The 8635-nt window shown below is 56.3% G+C and overlaps 1 protein-coding gene across 1 annotated transcript in view; it reads right to left on the reverse strand.

Annotated features, from left to right (window-relative positions):
• HRAS (HRas proto-oncogene, GTPase) overlaps positions 1 to 5911 on the reverse strand; it is a 19079-nt gene extending 13168 nt beyond the window's left edge. Inside the window, exon 1 of the mRNA XM_026034723.1 lies at positions 5840 to 5911. The gene's annotated coding sequence lies outside the window, so the exon portion shown is untranslated. The remainder of the gene's footprint in view (positions 1 to 5839) is intronic.
• Positions 5912 to 8635: the final 2724 nt, after the last annotated feature.

An 8635-nucleotide genomic window follows, 5' to 3' on the forward strand; every position in this document is an offset into this window, starting at 1 on the left:
GTTAGGCAGCGATGCAGCTCTGCAATGCAGCAGATGTTAGCAGTGATGCAGCTCTGCAATGCAGCAGACGTTATGCAGCGATGCAGCTCTGCAGTGCAGATGTTATGCAGCGAGGCAGCTCTGCAATGCAGCAGATGTTATGCAGCAATGCAGCTCTGCAATGCAGCAGATGTTAGGCAGCGATGCAGCTCTGCGGTGCAGCAGACGCTCAGAGTTAAGGGAGCGTTTGTGGCTGAGGTCCCCGGTCCCTCTTTCTGGCAGCCATTCCCAGGCAGCTTTGCTGAGCAGCAGGTCGGAGCACACTGAAAGTCAGCTCCCCGCTCGACACATCCTCTAATAGTTGCAGCCCTCCTCACACTTATCTCCTGTCCTGGAAAAGTGGATGGGACAACAGAAACTGCAGACAGAAATGCCAAGACCTTCAGCTTAAGGAGTGGGATGCTCTGGCCTCCTGAAAGTGCCTGGTTATGATTTATCAGTGAGAGAAATGTAATGAGTTAAGAGGTCAGGGTATGATCATGCCAGCTTAAAATCAACATTCAGAGATGTCTCTCCCTTCCCCAGAGCACTCATAGTTGCTCTTCAGAGAGAGAGCAGACCCAACCACTGGTCACGGTGAACAACCTCACATGGCCTCATTCAAGAAACTACCCTTCCAAAGATCACTTATCTGGTTTTCCTAAGAAGGGGAGATGGGGAAGAGCAGGGACTTGTGCCGGAGGGATGGTAACAGACCCCAGTTACCACGCTCAGCCAGGGACTCACCGGATGGAAATCTGCAGCCTGCTGATCACTGTGAGAGCCCTTTCTGGGGTGAGGTTTTCCAAAGGAGGAAAAACAAGCGGTTGTAGTTCTCAGCAGCTGATGCAGATCCCAGACAGCACCGACCAAAGAATAACAGAGCAGAACAGGACAGCAGAGCTTGCTGGCCGCACGCAAAGCGGCAGTGGCCTGAGCTGGCTCAGCCGTCCACTGTCCTCCTGTCCATCCAAACCCATCCCCTCCGCGGCACCAGGCAGCCTCCCTCCCCGTCGCAGCCTGGGAAAGCAGCGCAGGGCTGCCGAGCAAGGAGCCAGGGAAGGTGCCATGGAGCAGAGCCGTCCAGGAGCGCTGCCTGTGCAGAGCAGGCCTGGGAGGCGAGCGGCGAGCCAGCAGCGCGAGCACGGAGATGGAGCTGCCGCTCTGCTTCCTGACCTCGCGGATTTGCTCCCGTAGCGAGGGCTCCTGGCTCCCTTTCAGAGCTGTCTAGGAAAGCCCGGCCGAGAGCTTCCGCCTGGCAGCAGCAGCTGCTCCCAGCCCAGTAGCCCATGAATCCTCCCCCGCCTCCGTGGATTTCCCAGGCAGCCGGAGCAGCCCAGCTTCAGGAAACGAGAAACATCTGCCAGCCAGTGCGGGGAGCAGGGCGAGCGCCCCGCGGGCTCGGCGGGCGCGGGGAGCCGGGCTGGGCGCAGGGGGCAGGGCCCCCGGGCTCCCGCGGGCCCCAGCGCGCGCAGGGCCGCGGCAGCCGCGCTGCCTTGCGGGGCACCGTGCCCGGGGCCAGGGCACTAGGGCAGCCGAGCCCCACTCGGAGACGTCACAGAAGTTACTACTAGACCCGGCTCTGTCCCCGCTTCAAGCTCAGCCTACGCAGAAGAGCCTGGCACCCTGCACAACACACGGATACAGGGTGTGGGGGCCTGGCTGATGACCACGGCTGGACTCACAGCAAAGCCAGGACAGCCTTGAGAAACCCTCCGACTCACTTGGTGTGCGTGGAGGGCAGGAATGTGGAGGCCAGGCCCGCCCAGCACCGCCCACCCTGTCGGTACAGCCTAGCGGAATGTGTCAAGGGAGAGGGATTCGCAGTGGGTCCCAATGCAGTCACCACTAAGGGCCTTGGAGACCCTTCAGGGAGGATCCCCGGGGCTCTCCCTGCTTCCTCGCTCCCCTCATAGTGACTTGTTCCTCCCCAAGCTGGACACCAACAAGCCAGGGGGCAGGTTTCTGTGGAGCGCTGCCATGTGGAGGCCAACAGCAAAGGAGGTTTCACAGCTGCTCTGCATTTCTGAACATACTAACAAGGTATTTCAACCCTGCTTGTCAAGTGGGAAGATCTGCATTTAAAGACATGGGAAATCAGTTCCACCTCTGCAAATCTCTTAAAATACATCGCGGATTGGGTGCCTTTTCTTCCCAAAGCCCTGTCCACATGAGCTGATGAACCCAGCGAGCACAAGTGCTTCCGTGTTGGATTTTCTCCCCCCGGTCAGAGCCACCTTGCAGGCAGATGTGGCCTACTGTGCTCAATGACAACAACACTTGTCTTAACCACCCGTCAGTGCTCTGGGATGACACATCCATGATTCGGGAATTCTGCTCCGTGATTTTACATTGCTGACAGGGTGGACCTTGCTGCTGCCCCGGCTCCTCCACTCGCTGGTGCCCAACACTGTCCCCAGCCATGTGGGCACAGCCCTTGCAAGGACTGCAAGATCATCTGCAGCGGCTTGAAACGCCACCTTTCTTTCACACAGGATCAAAACGCTGGTGTTCTCCATGGCCCAAAGGAGATTAGGGAAATGGGGCTGGCAAGCCGAAGCTCTGCTGTGAAGCACAGCCTCTCCAGCGCTTCATTTCAATTTACTTGTTGCTTTTCACATTAACAAACAAGCGGGCTGCAAATCTATCCCGACGTGCTTGGCTGTTGGCTCGCTGGCTTTATATTCACAAACTCCAGACGATGCGGCCCACAGCTGAAAGGAGACAGGCTTGCCAAAATGAAACAAGAGCTGCAAATGGTGGCCCCACTTTGGAGAAACAACTTGGAGATCATAAATGTCTTACACTTAGGGGGAAAAAAAACTCCAAGAAGAACAGAACGGTTCTCTCCAGCCTAGTCCACAATCTGCTGTCCCGGAGCTTTCTGTCTCAACTGATATTCAGCACGGGAAGCACATTCCCCCTTAGCCAATACAGGTCACCACACTGATTGCACTCAAAAGAAAGGTGAGCACATGTCCATGGTGGACCACCTAGGGGCAGCTCTATGTACGCAAGAGCAGCAAGAGTAAGGAAAAAGGAGATGGAGTTTTGCTGGAAAGCCTGGGTAAAGGTGAGTGCCTGAAGGCCAAAACGTGGCTACAAAGCAGGCTGGGACACCAGGGGATGAATAGGCAATGCAGACGGAGCACTCATCTGGCAGCCAGAACCTAGGCCTAGTGTTGACTGTGCTGGTGCATGTGTGAAATTGGTGTGGGGGAGGAAAAGCTCCCACTGCTGAGATGCAGATGACTGGAAACCACCCCAGCTCCTCTGCTTTCATCTGCTCTCCTACCTCCTGGAGCCAAGCACGTGGTTTGGAGGCAGACACGTCCCCCCCTTGGGCAGGCAGCACTCAGCATTACCCTAGAAAAGCAACTTCTGCTCAGACCTCTCAGCTGGCTTTGGAAAAACAAATAAAGAAAATGCTTTGCATGATGGAGAGGCCCGGACAGTAACAGAACTCAAGAGGCAGCATTTGGTCTTACTTTGCATCAAGATCCCATTTGTAAATCATCAGTGGAAGGCAGTATGATACATCTTCAGCATACAAGAGAACGGACAGGTACCCTAGGAAAGTTACAGCAAGACCCCCGTGACAGATAAGAACAATTGTAACTACTACAGTGTGCTGGCAATCATGCAGCCCAGCTCTAAGCAATCTTTGGGCTTGCTGGACTCAGTACCAGACTGTAATGCATGCCCCGCCTCACCAAGAATATGTCCACAAGAAATAAGGCACAGTAGAGCTTAAACTTGGACAGACATGTAGGCAGCTCCTACGTTTCTCTGGAAACACAATTATTAACAGGGATAGAGCGCAAACTTTGGGACAGATGATGCTAAGTAATGGGTGGCAGTTACAAAAGACACTGTCTCTCAGCTGGTTATTCTTCAACAGCCTTTCCCAAGTATCTGAGAAGGGACAAATTGGATCTGTTCCCCCTTGTAGCCACGGAGCTACAAGAAATGCAGCAGCCAATGCTCTAGGAGGGGATGCTGGCCACGCACAGTGACGTTTGTAACGCAAACTCCATCACTCTACTCATTTCGGAGACAGACAAGGCAAGCAAGCCAAGGGACTGGCCTGAAATCATTGAGCAGCTGGATGGCCAAGCTGGGAATTAAATCCAGCCCACAGGGCTCCCCATCCTGCGTCTTGAGCGCTCAGCCCCACAGTGTTCCCGGCTACTGTGGAGACGCGGAGAGGAAAGTGCCATCCGTGCACAGGCCTGGAGGGGAAGGCGCGGGTCTCCCGCCCGCGGAGCGGAGCTGCCCTCGCAGGGATGCTTGGCACAGAGAGCGCATCCCGCAGGGAGGCCGCCGTGCCCGCGAGGAGCCCGGCTCTCCGGTTATCCTCAGGAAACCACAGCGGTCACGAGCGCAGGGAGCGCGGCGGCAGCAGGCAGAGGCGCAGAGTGCGAGCGGGGACGGGAAGGGCCCACGGCGCTGACAAACAAAAGGCCATGTTTAACGCGCTCTGTGGGGGCCGCAGGCGGCGTTTTGCAGCCCAGACCTCCTCTGCCTCGGGAAGACGCTTCCTCCCTCCCGAGCGGCCCCAGGCAGCGGCAGGCAGCGAGCAGCAGCACCAGCGCGGACAGCTCAAAGCACAAACGCGCTGCCAGGTTCCCACTCTCCGTGCAGGAGGGTTAACAGACAGCGAGGGCCGTTTCTGCAGCAGGGCAAGAGGCAGGGCCAGACGGAGACATATGTTCCCGTTCCCAAAGAACAGGCTCGCGTGCCGGCAAGGGGACGGCACGCGCCGCCGGGCTGGCAGCGCCGGCCGCGCCACAGGACGAGGGCCAAATGCCAAGGCCTTGGAGAGCAGCAGCTGCCGCCCCGCAGTGCCACGCACCCGGCCAGCAAAGAGCCGCTCCGTATCGTGGAGCAGGTTGGCCTCGGGTGTTTGTTAGGGCTGTTTTCTGGTGCTGTCGTGGATGTATCTTAGACACTACGTGTCTCTAAAACGTTATCACACTGGCTTCAAAAGAATCTCAAAAGAATCCCCTCATGGAGGGATTTTCAGCTGGTCAGGGAGATTTGCTGAGGTGTGCGCACACGATAGACTGGGCATGTTGTGAAGGACAGGGGCCTGGCTGGAACCAGGCCCACCATTTCTCACAGCTCCAGAAGTGGGGAAGCCACTGGCTCTCAGTGACCTTGCACATCCCACACGGAGAGGACCGCTACACCCGTCCTGACCTGAGCACGAGCCCTGCGTATTGCAAGGAAAAGAAATAGCCTGCATTCAAGCAGCGCATTCCTGCTGCAAGATTTCTGTTCTCTTTTCCCTCCCCATTCTTCCCCCTCCTCTGAAACAACTGCTGACAAGGATCATTTCAAAAGCTAGTTTCAGGAAGCCCATCTAAGCCATTTTTATTTCAAGGAATTTGCAATGGAAATAGGCCTAACTGTTCAGCTTCCTGCTTGCTCTAAAAAATCTTAACACATACACATTTTTATAGCAAAAAAATGGATAAAGAAGCAGAATTTCTGCAACTGAGAAATTTCAAAAAATGTTTTGGTAATGCTTTTGATTTTTGAGTCCTTTTAAAAAATGCTTCTCAGAAAACGACCTTTTAAAAAGGCCATTTGAGGGAGGCAACATAATACTATGAGAGTCCTGGTAAACTCTGGTCTCAAGGAACAAAATGGTACATGAAGCACATGCCTTATCTTACCACAGCCACTGCAGCAGAAAGGTCTGGAAAATAAGCCGGAGGAACAGGGAAAAAAGTGGAAAGAAGTGCAACGTGGGATAGTGATGAGTGTCTTAGCAGACCACTGGCCTGGGCTCCTTACAAATCCCAGTGCCACTCACCCTTTGGATGGCTAACCAGCCCGGCAGAGAAATAGGGTCCTCTCGTCTGGGGATGGCTCCAGGCCCCCCTGGAAGGAGAAGAAACACAGCGGAGTGAGAAAACGACAGGCCCTGGCTCTGATTCTACACAAATGGTCTAGTGTTTGTGCCAGCCACGTCCCCAGCGCTGCACGCAGAGCCGGGATAGCTCTTTCCCAAGCGCGGGGCTCCTCGATGCGGTCGGCGGGAGGCGCCGGCGCGGCCCGGCACAGCGCTGCGCAAGCACCCGCGCTTCGCTGCAGCCCAGGGCTCCCTCCCCGGGCCACAGACACCCTGTGTCCCCAAATACCCACCCAGTGTCCCCTGTTTTCAGTGCGCCTGGACTTGGCGGCATTTGTCTGTTTAGCGACCTCCAACAGATCTCTCTTCCAGGCACTTGTCTGGTCTCCACTGAACCTCATCCGTCCAACAAGGAGCCCCACAGGTCTAGCAGCACCCCCATGGTGCTCCTTCCCCCGGGGCACACTGTTAGCCCAGGGACACGTGCAGTCCTGCTGCAGCTGCTCGTTGGGGCGCTCCGCTCACGGACCGGCCGGCAGCCCCGCTCAGCAAGTCCCTTCTCTGCAGCCCGTGCCTGGGCTGCCCTCCTCGCTCCTTCTCCCTGACAGGTGCCCGGGAAAGCGGGGCGCAAGGCAGGAAGCCCGGGTGTGAAACGAGTCGAGTCCCAGGGGTGCAAAACGAGTCAAGTCCTCCAGGGCAGCGCACGGCTCCGCGGGGGCAGCCCCTTGCAGCGGCGCGGGGCACCGTGCCGGAGCCTGCTCCGGAGCCGCTGGAATTCCAGCCTCCTCCGTGGAGCCCATAGCAAGGTGAGGCTTGGAGCACAGTGATGGAGGCCACCAACACGGAGGGCACCATGCACGGCTGCTGAGGGGCCTGCGGGAGATCTCAGACACCTCTGAATCGACCCCTTGCTGCAGGGATGAGTGGATCCGATGTGCCCGGGTCTGAAGCCAGGCAGGACCATCCATGGGTGGTGCAAGCAATTACTGAGCAGAGGCTTCACAGACAGAGCAAGGCCTGAGGGCTAAGTCATGAGATCTGAGCTCGGGTCCCGGATTACCCAGCCCCGCTCCGCTGCTCACGGTAAATCAGCTACAAGAGGATCTCTCTGCTGGCGTTCCCTCCCTCTGCAGCAGCCTGGTTTGGAAAAAGCAAAGCGACGTTGCTGTGGGTGGGCTATTGGCATGAATCACCAGCACAGCACAGGTCTGCTGCAAATGTGGCCCACGTGTACAGCCTCCACGCTGAAGAGGCAGGAACCCTGGACTCCAGAGTGACAGCTGAAAGGCCACCACGCAGGGACTCCGTCCTGTGCAATGGTACTGTCCTATCTGCGCTGCACATGTAGAGGCATCCACATAAGGATGGATTCCTCTTCATCTCTGAGTCACCTCCATGCAGGTTTAGGTCCTCTATATATCCCAGATGGAGACTGTTCTCCACAGAGAACTCACAGCACAAACAAATCCAGAGAAACCCAACCCTGGCTTTGCCAGGAGGAACCTGCAGCCGCTAAGTGACTTGCTCACGCTCACACAGGAAGCTCTTGGTACTGCTGGGGATTTCTCAGCGCCCAGGTTCCAGCCTCTGCTGCAGACTGTGCTTCCCATCGGGGCTGTGGAGGGGATCCCAACGCGGGGCGTCCCGCACATCAGCTCTGCCACGGCCTCCAGCATCTACTGGCAGAAGTGCATGGTCAGCACTGGGGATGGGAATTTCCTTCCAGAGCTTCCTTAGGACCCTGCAGCAACAGCCACATGCAGGATCTCGGCAGGCATAAAGCCAACATCCGAGGGCACGTTAAGGCTGGAAAGAAAACACAGGAAAACAAGACACTAACCCTGACTCTACCTCACTGTGGAAGATAACTGAAGCTTGACAAGTCGATTAACAAATATACAGAGCCACTCTGAGGGCAGCAGAGCTGCTGAGGACCCTATGATGAGGCCTAGGGTGTTGGGAGCTACCTCTTCTGGAGCTCCCCGGAAATCTGGGGAATCTTAATTTTCCATGAAAACCTAATGCTAAGTAAGTGGTCACGCAGTCCCAGCCCTGGCCTCCCTGCTCCAGGGACTCCTGCAGACCTCTTCTCCCCATCTGTGATGCAATTTGCTTATTGTCCTACCCTGACCTACAATTCATGAGGGAAAGGGCAACACGGGGCCCTGATCCTCACTGGAGCAGCATGAAAGTACTGGCAAATGCTCCCCTTGCTTTATGGTAACCACACTTCCTAGTGGGAAAGGCATGCAGAGAGGAAGCAAGTGAGCACGCAGGCACTGCTGCGAGCACTGCTCCATCAAGGGCACGTTTCCCCAACACCCCAAGCTTTGGGAACGACAGCTCTCCGGGGAAAACAGTCGGACAGAGCATTCATGAAGCAAATGGGCAAAACAATCCCCAGGGGAGTTTGGACACAGGCTGGAAACAGGGAGAAGAAAAACATTCAAAGTCTTTAGAGAAAAAAAAAGGGGGGTTCGGAGAAGAAAAGTGTTTGAGTCAACACGGCACCCGCCCGCAGGCCGGTGCGGGGCAGCAGTCGGTCCCGCTCGGGCAGGTACCGGCGGGTCAAACACAGCAGGCGCTTACGAGCAGCTCAGACAGGATTTCTTGTTCCCTCCACCTAATTCTTCAGCACTTGGTTTCTGCTGAGAACATACAAAGAAGGAGATCAGGCAGAGCAGAGCCTACAGATCTGCAGCATGAGCTGGAAAACTTAGAGCCGGCAGGGAGCAGAACGGAGCAGCATGAGCCTCC

Source organism: Nothoprocta perdicaria, unplaced genomic scaffold, assembly GCF_003342845.1.
Source record: "Nothoprocta perdicaria isolate Ctin4 unplaced genomic scaffold, notPer1 scaffold_15, whole genome shotgun sequence".
Classification (NCBI taxonomy): domain Eukaryota; kingdom Metazoa; phylum Chordata; class Aves; order Tinamiformes; family Tinamidae; genus Nothoprocta; species Nothoprocta perdicaria.